Source organism: Hypanus sabinus, chromosome 21 (assembly GCF_030144855.1).
Source record: "Hypanus sabinus isolate sHypSab1 chromosome 21, sHypSab1.hap1, whole genome shotgun sequence".
NCBI lineage: Eukaryota > Metazoa > Chordata > Chondrichthyes > Myliobatiformes > Dasyatidae > Hypanus > Hypanus sabinus.
The window spans coordinates 62,623,342-62,636,107 of NC_082726.1; the positions used below are offsets into that span (position 1 = coordinate 62,623,342).

The 12,766-nt window shown below is 42.3% G+C and overlaps 1 protein-coding gene across 5 annotated transcripts in view; it reads left to right on the top strand.

Annotated features, from left to right (window-relative positions):
• The window catches only part of LOC132379121 (proline-rich protein 36-like), a 51,169-nt gene extending 39,428 nt beyond the window's left edge, over positions 1-11,741 (top strand). For 2 of the 5 annotated variants that reach the window (XR_009507297.1, XR_009507299.1), the window contains 2 exons: positions 3,288-3,643; positions 5,790-11,741. The gene's annotated coding sequence lies outside the window, so the exon portion shown is untranslated. The remainder of the gene's footprint in view (positions 1-3,287; positions 3,644-5,789) is intronic. The other 3 variants (XR_009507298.1, XR_009507300.1, XR_009507301.1) reach the window with 3 other exon arrangements.
• The last annotated feature ends 1,025 nt before the right edge of the window (positions 11,742-12,766 follow it).

Below are 12,766 nucleotides of genomic sequence, written 5' to 3' on the forward strand. Positions count from 1 at the left end.
ATGAAGGGTTTCGGCCCGAAACGTCGTCACTACCTCCTCCCATAAATGCTGCCTGGCCTGCTGAGCTCTGCCAGCATGTTTGTGTTTTTATTCTTCTCAGAGGTTGTATGGGACTACAACCTAGGTCATGGGTTAAGGGTGAAAGGTGAACAGTTCCAGGAGAACATGAGGGGGAAACTTCTTTACTCAGAAGGTTGTGAGAGTTTTGAAGGAGCTGCCAGCACAAGTAGTGCATGCAAGTTCGATTTCAATGTTTAACAGCTTCAGATAGGTAGATGGATGGGGTTAATGCGGGCTATGGTCCCAGTGCAGGTCGATGTGAGTAGGCAGTTTAAATGGCTCAGCATGGACTAAATGGGCCAAAGGCTTGTTTCTGTGCTGTACTTTTCTATGATACTATGTCATGAGTTGTGGGGGTCCTTAATGATGAATGCCAGCATTTTGGGGCATTACCTTTTCAAGATGTTCTCAATGCTGGGGAGGCTAGTGCCCATGAAGAAGTTGGCTGCGTTTACAAATTTCTTTCTGCAGCTTCTTCTGATGCTGTGCAGTGGCCCCTCCTGTTATCGCTAGCAGCAGAGCAAATTCCTAATTTATGTAAATACGTATAGTGTATTAAGTTGATCCTTGAAGCTGTCGGTTCTGCAACAAACAACAAAGACTTCAGTATCAAGATCTGAGTACGAAGCTTTCAGATGAGACATTCCTGCTCTTTGCAAAGCCCCCACCTTTTCTTCTCGTCGGACTTTTATCTTGGAGCAGACTGTGTGAAGCTGGAAGATGTGCCCAATCTAATTGTGGAGAGTAAAATTAAAGCAAAGGCCATCTGGAGCTTGTTTTGTCTTTGCTGTTGCTTTCAGTACTAACCACGACATCTAGTCCTTTAGGGGAAAGCAAGGCTGTGTGGCAAAAAATAGCAGCAACCAATTCATCTCTGTCAGTTCCAATTACGACATTTGGTTAAAGCTCTCGCAACACCAAAGGCAAATTTGCAGAATTCGGATATCTTGTGCTTTGATCTGTGTTCTATCCAAATGTTTATTGACATAACAAAACTGACAAAAATTTCTAGCAGCTTCTGATGCCGTGCTAGTATTCTCCGTATTCCCTCTGTTTATACTGAGCTGTGGCGGGGATCTGGGATTCAGTTGTTATACACCTGGGATACATTTGACACTGCAGGTGAAAGGTCGGCAGCAAAAGCTGTATAATTAATACAGAACAGAATGGAATATCTTTTCCTTCTTCCCACTTTTGTCATTTCCAATCCCTGTTCTGGGCCCCTTCTTACCCCTTCTCCTCACCTGCCCATCAGCTCCCTCTGGTGCCCTTCCTCATTCCCTATCTTTCATGGTCCACTCTCCTCTCCCATAACATTTCTTCTTCAGCCTTTTTACTCTTCCACTTACCACCTTCCAGCTTCCAGTAACTCTGAATCTCCAGTGACAAGATCAAAATCAGAATCAGGTTTATGAGGGGAGATTGATAAGTTCGTGGCCTAAGGTAGAAGGAGTCAAATTTAGAAAACCTAGAACATTTATTTTTCAACATAGTCCCCTCCTACATTTACACACTTAGTCCAGCGGTCATGGAGCATACGGATCCCTTCTTTGTAGAAGTCGGTGTCTTGGAACTCCAGAAAGCGGTCCACAGTAGGAGTGATTGATAAGTTTGTGGCCTAAATTTACAAAAAGAAATACAATAAACAAGAGGGACATCTACTCACCTGCCTATCACCTCACCCTGGATCCCCTCCTCCTTTCCTTTCTCCATGGTCCACTCTCTTCTCCTACCAAATTCCTCCTTCTTCAGCCCTTTACCTCTTCCACTTATCACCTCCCAGCTTCTCACTTCATTTGCCCCTCCTCCAGCTTCCCACCTTCATCCTCATCTGGCATCAACCATCACCTGTCAGCTTGTACTTCTACCCCTTCCCCACCTACTTATTCTGGCTTCTTCCTCTGCCCAATGAAGCAGTGAAGACTACCTCAGAAAACATATTTAAGACAGGTTTGGATAAATCTTTAAGGGTTATGGAGAAAAGACAGGTAGTTGGAGATGAGTCCATGGTCAGGTCAGCCATGATTTCATTGAATGGCAGAGCAGACTAGACGGCCCAGATGGCTGACTCTGTTTCAATTTCTTATGTTATTATTTTGAAGAGCAAGCACGAGGAAATCTGCAGATACTGGAAATTCAAACAACACACACAAAATGCTGGTGGAACACAGCAGGCCAGGCAGAATCTATAGGGAGAAGCGCTGTCGACGTTTCGGGCCGAGACCCTTCGTCAGGACTAGACTGGTATTTTCTGAATGTCAGGTGGGCTCCTGCTGTGGTTACTTTTGAGTTAGTGACCCCCAAGCATCTCTGGGAAGGAACCATCTCCCCTCTATTAATTCAAGGTATCAAGGTAAATTTATTATCAAGGATCGAGTATTTGACCACCCACTACATTGAGATTCATTTTCTTGATGGCACTTACAGGAAAATAAAGAAGCACAATAGAATTTGTGGAAAAACTCTACATAAATAAAGACTGACAAACAACCAATGTACAAGAGATGAAAAATTGTGCAAATAAAGAAAGTATACAGTGTATATGGTATTATTTATTTATTGTGATAATGAGGGTGGAATGCACCTTTTGGACACTTTGAGCTGCACTGCTCAACAATTCCCTGATTTAGTTATGAAACAACTTACAATGATCAATTAACCTACCAACCAGTACATGTTTGGACTGTGGGAGGAAACCGGATCACTCAGAAAAAAACCCATATGGTCACGAAGAGAGCGTACAAACTCCTTACAGACAATGGCAGGAATTGAACCCAGGTTGTCTGGTCTGGAAAATGTTGTGCTAACCACTACGCTACCTCGATAAAAAACTAAAGGGCAGGACGGTAGTGTATTGATCACTGTGACGCCTTACAGAGCAGGTGATCCAAGTTCAATTCCTGCCACTGTCATTAAAGAGTTTGTACATTCTCTGCATTACCCCGTAGGTTTCTCCAAGTGCTCCAGTCTCTTCACGCATTCCAAAAACATACGGGTTAGTTGGTTAATTGGATACATGGGTAGTGAGAACTCATTGCTGTAAGGGTCTGTTGTTGTGCTGTATTGGTAAATAAATGAATATATAATACTGAGACCATGAGTTGTAGAGTCCTTGAAAGTGAGTCTGTAGGTTGTGGAATCAGCTTTTGATGTGGCTCAAAGTTTAAAGTGCATTTTTTATGGAAGTATGTATACTTTATACAACCTGGTGATTCGTCTCCTTACAGGCAGCCATAAAACACAGAACCCATTAAAAACAAAAGAAGACCATCAATCACCAAATGTGAAGAGAGAGAGAGAAAAACAAAGCAAGCAAACAACATTGCGAACTGAAGTTCACAACGCCAGGCATCATTTCAGCCGATCCAGAAGTGCATTCGTTGCAGGCCACAGCCTCCGCCCAGCACAGAGATGAGCAAATCCCGCAGAGCAGTGAGCCGAAGCGGCCCATCTCTCGCCTCTGATCCCAACACCTTGACCATTTCAATATGGCCTGGTGCGTAAATGGTCCAACCTTCCGGTCGTTCCTCACCCTCTGCCTCTTCGAAACACCCTTGGGCTCGGGCTCTGCTGTTTCAATTCGGTCAGTACGCAACTTTTCCAATTCAGTTTGGCTCTTACATCTTTCAAACCTCAAACTGGTCTAACTGTTGTATACATTTCTAGTATGGCCTCCCTGCTATTGGATTTTATGCCTCCTCTGAAGTCCTTTTACCTGTCCTGCTGATGTTGTGACTGTGCACACCGACGTCTCCGTTCCTCAATTCACCACAGTTTCCATTTTACCTGTTTATCATATTCAGCCCTCAAACTTCCATTGATCTGAAATGGATCAAGTTACTTGTCTGTGGTAACAAGGTCACCACGCACCTTAATGCAACCTGGTAAAAATAATTTTTATTTACAGCACAAAATTCCAAAGTGAATCACAGGAGAACCCATTATCATCATCATTATAGCAACTATACTTCATTAGGAGTTTGAAGAGATTTGGTATGTCAACAAATACACTCAAAAACTTATAAAGTTGTACTGTGGAGAACATTCTGACAGGCTGCATCACTGTCTGGTATGGAGGGGCTACTACACAGGACCAAAAGAAGCTGCATAGGATTGTAAATTTTTGTCGGCTCCATCTTGGGTACTAGCCAACAAAGTACCCAGGACATCTTGAGGGAGTGGTGTCTCAGAAAGGTAGCATCCATTATTAAGGACTTCCAGAACCCCAGGCATGCCCTTTTCTCACTTTTACTATCAGGTAGGAGGTACAGAAGCCTGAAGGCACACACTCAGCAATTCAGGAACAGCTTCTTCCCCTCTGCCATCCGATTCCTAAATGTACATTGAACCCTTGAACACTACCTCACTTTTTTAGTATATATTATTCCTGTTTTTGTATGATTTTTAATCTATTCAATATACATATACTGTAATTGGTTGATTGATTGATTTTCCCTTCTTCTATACTATGTATTGCATTGAACTGCTGGACACATGCCGGTGATAATAAGCCTGATTTTGATTCTGATTCTCATTCATTATGTGCCCTATTGTATGACATGAGCGATCATGGTCCCACAACCATAATTGTTCTTGGTAAATTTTTCTACAGAAGTGGTTTGCCATTGCCTTCTTCTGGGCAGTGTCTTTATGAGATGGGTGACCCCAGCCATTATCAATACTCTTCAGGGTGAATTGGAGGGATGGTGTTATTTACTTCTTTAGAGATACCAGCCCCATCCAGCCCAATGAGCATATGTCGCCCAGTTACACCCATGTGACCAATAACCCTACTAACCGGTCCGTCTCTGGGATGTGGGAGGAAACTAGAGCACCAGGAGGAAACCCACTCAGTTATAGAGAGAACATACAAACACTTTACAGACAGCAAGCAACAGAACTGAACCAGCTGCTGTAATAGTCTTACACTAAGGCTGTGTCCACACTAGATTGGATAAATCTGTAACTGAAGCTTTTTCTCTTCATTTTGACCCTCCATCCACACTGAACCTGCGTTTTCCTCCCCCAAAAACAGAGCTTTTCTAAAACACCCTCCAGAGTGTGTAAATTTGAAAATGGTGATTGGGCAGAGAAGTGTGGACGGGGTAACCAGAGATTTCTAAAAATGCTGTCATGACGTGCCGGAACAGATAGTGGCAACAGCGCGGCATTTCATTGTTTTCTTGAACGCGACCCCCCCCCCCCCCCACACACAACCTTACAATTTCAGAACAGACAGCTACAAGATTGAAGCCAGAAGAGTTAGAAATGTACTCACCAAATACTTTGATCCATAACTTACTGAATAAATAAGTATACTCACTTGGCCCTGTTTTCTATCCTTGCTTATATGAAGGTGGTTTACCTATTTATGCAAGTACTTCTCTGACAATAGATGTGTAACAGCCTAATGTAACATTGTATGGAAATACAAGATAACACTGATGTAGACATTCTTATACATTTTTACAAGGTGCTTTATTAATGCAGCAGAATTAGTCAGTTTTTCAATGTTTGTCATCAGCTGGGCCATACTGTCCGTGAACTCCCTGTTAGTTGCCTCCATACACTCCAGTATTCATTTTTTTTAGTTTTAAGTCTTCCTGCGCGAGAGCCAACAGCTGTCTGTCGCTTGGCAATTTCTTTTTAAGTTTTTCTAGTCTGTAACTGCACAAACGTGCACTTTTAAAGCGAGATTTGACACCAAACATGTTGCTTGTTTTCTGTAGATGAGTCCTGTGCACGACCAGTAAGAGGAGATTCGCCCAAATACTCGTTTGAATGTGGACAGAGGTATTTTCAAAAGCACTTGGTGTGTATGCCTATCATTTTTACGCAAAACCGGCGTTTTCAAAATTATCCGGTCTAGTGTGGACGTAGCCTAACTGCTATGCTCCAGGGTGCGGTTCACATAGAGGGTCTTGATATCTGAAGGTAAGGTGGCCAGTGTTCAAAGCTCTAAGTACATTTATTATCAAAATATGTATCCATTATACAACCTTGAGATTTGTCTCCTCACAGGCAGCCACAAAACAAACTCAAAAAAACACATTTAAAAAAGAATGTCAAACACCCAATGTGCAGAAAGAAATAAAGACAAATTGTGCAAACAATAAAAGCAAGCAAATAGTGTTCAGAACTGAAGTGCGTGAGGAAAGCCTGTCCACAGACACAAAGTCACAGAGGGTCTTGATATCCGAAGGTAAGACAGCCTGTGTTGTAGATGAAATGACATTGAAAATTAGAGAAATGCAGAAATCAAAAGGTTAGAGTCACAGCACAGAAACAGGACCTTCAGCCCATCTAGTCTGTGCTGAACTGTTACTCTGCCTCATCCTATTGACCTGTATCTGGACCATATCCCTCCATAACCCTCCCATCCATGCACTTATCCAAACTTCTCTTAACTGTTGCAATCAAAAGTATATCCTCTAATTCCTCTGGCAGCTCATTCCACACTCACACCACCCTCTGAGTGAAGATGTTTCCCCCTAAACATCTCACCTCTCATCCTTGACTTATGAGTGGTGAAGAGAGTTCAGAGTAACGAGAGCACCTGAACTCGGGGGGGATGGGTTGCAGACAAGGAGCAGAGTCAGTCAGTGAGTATCAAGTTAGGGTGAGGCCCCAGCTGACAGAGCTGGCAGGGGAAGGAGGACTGAGGTTTCAGGGACTTCTTTCAGAGCACCTTTTGGAACCATGAAACGAACGGACATTCCTGGAGAGTAAGGATAAGCTGAATTGGAAACTCCTGGGTAACTCTTCAGTTCCACTTGGCAGGTTGCAATGTGTGTGTGAAGAACTTGCGAAGGAAATCACTGAGTGCCCGTGAAGTATTCATTAACACCTCTGATCACAGTGTAGAGATGACGTGGAATCTTGCTGGAAGGTGCAAGTAGTTTGTATGACTGAAGTAAATGTGGACGTGTTAAATTCTAGAGATGAGTAAAACCGTGTTCTGAGCTCAGACTCTGGTTTTAAATGGAGGAAAGTGACAATTTTTCATTTTAATACATGAGTTATGTTCTGAACCATAAATTCAATGTCATCTGCAAGAACACACTTTATAAATTACAAGAAACATACAATCTTCTGGAGGAATTCAATGGATTGAGCAGCATCTGTGGGGATGGGGGCGAAGGAATTGCCAATATTATGGTCAAAACTGCACATAAGGGCTATTCAGGTTCAGGAATAGTTATCACCCCTCAACCCCTGGGACTCCTGACCCAGCATCAATAAGCTCACTCAACCCAGCACTGAGCTGAATCCACAACCTATGGACTCTGCAACTCATATTCCCAATATTATTTATTACAGTATATCTACTATTATTATTTTACTTTTCTTTTTGTGTTTGCACAGCTTGTTGCCTTTTGTTGGTGCTGGGGTGGAGACACGTCTCTGCCAAAGGAGGTGTGAGGCGCTCCTTCTCTCCGTTAGCCTGCAGGTCACCCTTGGACAAGGTGTAACACCTACTTAGCCCCTGATCGGATCACATGAAGCCATGGGAGCAGGTGGAGGACAATCGTATGAGCAGCCGGTGCAAATCACAAGTCCTGGTTATGAGGTCACTGACGCCAGGCAGATGGTCTCTGAAGAGTATTGATAACGGCTGAAGTCACCAATCTTGTAAAGACACTGTCTAGAAGAAGGCAATGGCAAGCCACTTCTGTAGAAAAATTTGCCAAGAACAATATTGCTCATGCACCATGATGGTGATGATGAAATCAGCAAAGAAAATAATTCCAAGTCCAGATAATACAAGCAGCACAGACGTCTGCAGTCACCAACAAAACAATGGTGTCCATTTACCTTAATAATACACTCAGTGGCCTCCTGTGCATCTGCTCATTTATGCAAATATCTAATTAGCCAATCATGTGGCAGCAACTCAATGCATTAAAGCATGCAGACATGGTCAAGAGGTTCAGTCGTTAGTCAGATGAAATATCAGAATGTAATCTAAGTGACTTTGACCATGGACTGATTGTTGATGTCAGATGGGAAGGTTTGGGTGTCTCAGAAACTGCTGACCTCCTGGGATTTTTATGCACAACAGTCTCTAGAGTTTATAGAGAATGGTGCGAAAGACAAAAAAAATCCCAGAGCGCCAGTTCTGTGGGTGGAAATGCCTTGTTAATGAGAGAGCTCAGAGTAGAATGGCCAGACTGGTTCAAGCTGACAGCAATTCAGATAATCACACATTACACAGTGGTGTGCGGAACATCTCAGAAAGCACTACATGCCAAACCTTGAAGTGGATGGGATATAGCCGCAGAAGACCACAAACATACACTTTATGAGGTACAGGAGGTACCTCATGAAGTGACCACTGAGTTTACAGTCGACTGAGTTTCAGTCAGTTTTATTTAATGCAGAATTATCTGACACTTCAATTATTTTTTACATGATATTGCTGCTTTGAGATTTTACTTGCATCTTTATCTCAATTTTTAGAGCATAAGATCAGCTATTGTTTATGAATGAAGAGTGATTTACATGGAAACACTGACTGTGGTAACAATTGTAGGGGAAGAATAACGGAATTTACCTTCCTGGTTATAAATGTTGAGTAAAACATCCCTAACATCTTCCAGAGCACCAAGCAGAAACATTACGCCTGTTTCTCTCTCCACACTATTTGCCTGATTCATTGCACATTTCAAGCATTTTGTAAAGTTGAGTTTCAGATTTCGAGTATCTGAGCTATTTCAGTAGTAGAATTGCAATCACACGAGTCATGTATGATGTTCTCCTAAGAGGTTGTCTATTGGTGCGAGCAGTTTCAATTTCCTAGGAGAGTAGATCTTGTACAACCTGCCGTGGTCCCAGAATACATCCTACACAATCTAGAAAGCTCACCAACACATCTACTTTCTGAGGAGACTGAAGAGACTGGACTGTGCACATCAATCTTCACACCATTCTACAGGTGCACAGTAGAGAGCATGCTAACCAGCTACACGGTCAGAGAGTGTCCTGTGGTGGACAATAAGGCTTTACAACGGGAGGTCCAAACTGCCCAATGCATCACTGGCAGCAGCCTACCCGCCATCAAGGACATATATACAGACAGGTGCCGGAAAAATTTCATGGAGGATCCCACCCGCCCAGCTCATGGACTGTTTGTCCCACTCCCTTCAGAGAGCAGACTACACAGCCTCCACACCGGGACCATCAGAATCAAAAACATTTATCTTCCCCAAGCAGTGAGGCTGATCAACACCTCCACCCACTAACCCACACCTCCACACCCCCAACCACCACTACTTATCATTTCCTGTCAGTCACTTTGTGTACTGATACTCCTGTTGCTAGCATCACTTTATGTACATACGAGGGTGATTGATAAGTTTGTGGCCTAAGGTAGAAGGAGTCAATTTTAGAAAAACTAGCATATTTATTTTTCAACATAGTCCCCTCCTACATTTACACACTTAGTCCAGTGGTTGTGGAGCATACGGATCTTGGACCTACAGAAAGTGTCCTCAGATGGGCAATTGATAAGTTTGTGGCCTAAGGTAGAAGGAGATGAGTTATACATCTCTCATTACATGCACATGCAGTTCAACTTTTTGAGTGATTATGCAGAAAGTTTGAAGTTAATAACTCATCTCCTTCTACCTTAGGCCAGAACCTTATCAATCACTCCTGATGAGTTATTAACTTCAAATCAGCTATAGCATGCCCACAACTTTCTAACCCAAACCCTAACTGTAGGGTCTTTGGAAGACGGGAGGAAACCAGAGCACCTGCAGCAATGTCATGGGGAGAACCTACAACCTCCTGTCGACAGCAGCATTTATCGAACTCCAATCGGTGATCACTGGCACTGAAAAGCTAACTGCTTTGCCACCAAGCCCCCATAAGGATTGGCTTTGTTTCGATTATTAGGAGTTATTTTGAAGATATGAAAACTAGACCGAGAATTTCAACAAAGATGCAGATTAAATTAAAACCAAATAAAGGAAGTCTATTGAGATTTCCCCACAGTAAATTGTTAAAAAGTGATGTGACAATCCCAATACCTTCGGGTTTGGAGTCTACGTTGAGCACAAAAACTGCTGGTCAGGTTATGCAGCATCTAGGAAGAGGAATTAACAGTTGACCTTTCAGGCCAGGACCCTTCATCAGGACATGTGGTATGAAGTAGATGTTAAAATATCATCAAGATCTGGCACCGCTACTGAAATCTTCTTGCTTGTCCTTCACCAATTGAAAATTGAATGGCATTGGTAGAAAGCAAAGATTAACTCTGGTTGAGACTGAAGCAATTAATGACATCTTTGTTAAAAGAGCTTATATAAAATAGGGAACAAAGGGGATAACTTCACATAACTTCACTTGCCCCATCATTGAAATGTTCCCACAACTAATGGATTCACTTTCAAGGACTTTTCATCTTATGTTCTCAATATTATTGATTGTTCTTTTTGCATTTGCACAGTTTGTTGTCTTCTGCACTCTGGATGAATGCCCTAGTCTGATGGTCCTTTATCGATCCTGTCATAGTTACTATTCTATAGATGTACTGAGGATGCCTACAAGAAAATAAATCTCAGAGTTGTATATGGTCACACATATGTATTTCGATAACAAAATTTACTTTGCACATCATACAAAGACATAAAAGCAAATGTTAAAAATGTAATGACTTATGAAAAGCCATAGTTAAATTTATTTTTATTTCCAGACCTGCAGAGTATTCCTATCCATGGATGATATTGCAATACGGTGGCACAGTGATGCAGTATGTAGAACAGGACAGCACAGTTACATAGTGGTTAGCACATTGCTTTACAGTGCCAATAACCCAGGTTCAATTCCCACAACTGTCTGTGAGGATTTTGTACTTTCTCCTCATGAACACATGGTGCTCCGGTTTCCTCACACAGTCCAAAATCGTACAGGTTATTACATTAATTGGTCACATGGGTATAACTATGCAGTGTGGGTTCAATGGCCTGGAAGGGCCTGTTATCATGCTCTATCTTTTAAAAAAATACTGTAGTCTCACAGTGCTAGTGCCCTGGGCTCGTGTGCAGTTTGTACTTCCTTCCTGTGACTGCATGGATTTATTTCAAGTGTTCCGATCTCAAAGAGAATAGATTTATTTACCACATGTTCATCAAAATATACAGTGAAATGTGTTGTCTGGGTCAAATTAGGATTGTGCTGGACTGCCCCAAGCATACACCTGTAACTCACCAGTCCTAACTCGTACATCTTTGGAACGTGGGAGAAAACCAGAGCGCCCAGAGGAAACCCACACAGTCATGGGGAGAACGTACCAAGTTCTTACATAGAGCAGCAGGAATTGAACACCGATTGATGATCACTGGAATTGTAAAGTGTTAAGCTAACCACTACGCTTCTGTGCTGCTTCACATCCCAAAATTGTGGAGGTTGGTAGGATAATTGCCACTCTAAGTTGTCCATAGTGTGTAGAATCAGTGCACATGTTGATGGGGATAAGGTAGGATTAGTATGGGGGCAGGGTTAATGGTCATTATTACTCAGTGGACTGAAGGATCTGTTTCCCTGCTGTATTTCTCTATAACTTATGAAAATAAAGCAGTCATAATCAAATTGTGGAGAAGACTTGATGGGCTGAATGGCCTAATTCTTCTATGTCTTATTGTCCCATGGTCTATTAAACTTCAGAGAGTTAGAGGAGACAGCGCATTCAACCAACTTTCTTATTAACCATGTTTTAAGAAATGGTCACAATCTGTTAATATATTGCTCTGAATTTTAGTGGGAAACTTTTCTATTGAGATTGGAAAGTGAAGCAATTATGATGGAATGCAAAATAAAGCATGAGACTAAATGGGAAGTGATGGGAACTGGGTTTCAGAATTGAATTGCTGGCGCTGATCAAGCCTGCAAATCACTTGAAGTAATTTGACAAAGTTCCAGCTGAGAGACTTCTAATTAAACCAAAAACAACATGAATTCTGGGCAGGCGAACTGGTTGGTGAATACAGAATACCTATGCATCCGTCTGATGCATTGCATTGAGTGAAATTGGTGAGGAGTCAGTAGCCGGATACCTGGAGATTCAGCTACCTGGAGAATGGTCCCACGTGGACTGACACAGCAAGTAGAATCAGATTTAGTAGCACTGGCATATCTGGTTAAATTTGTTGTCTTTGCAGGAGCAGTACAATGCAATACATAATTATAGGAAAAAAGCATGAATTACAGCAAGTAAATAGTTAAATTAAATAAGTCAGGCAAAAATGGAAATAAAAAGTCATGAGGTAGTGTTCATGGGTTTCAATGTTCATTCAGATAACGGATGGCAGAGGGGAAGGACTCATTCAGTGGGTGCCTTCAGGCTTCTGTGCCTCCTTCTCGATGGTAGCAATGAGAACAAGGCATGTCCTGGATGATGTGGGTCCTTAATGATAGATCCCGCGTTTTGAGGCATCGTTCCTTGAAGATGTCCTGAGTACTATGGAGGCTGGTGCCCACGATAAGGGGTCCTTAATGATGGATGCCGCCTTTTTGAGTCATTGTTCCAGTACATAAAACCATGCAGAAATTGTCAAGAGGTTCAGTTGTTGTTCAGACCAAACATCAGAATGGGGAAGAAATGTGATCTAAGTGACTTTGACTGTTGGTGCCAGACAGGGTGGTTTGAGTATCTCAGAAACTGCTGATCTCCTGGGATTTTCACACACACCAGTCTCTGAAATCT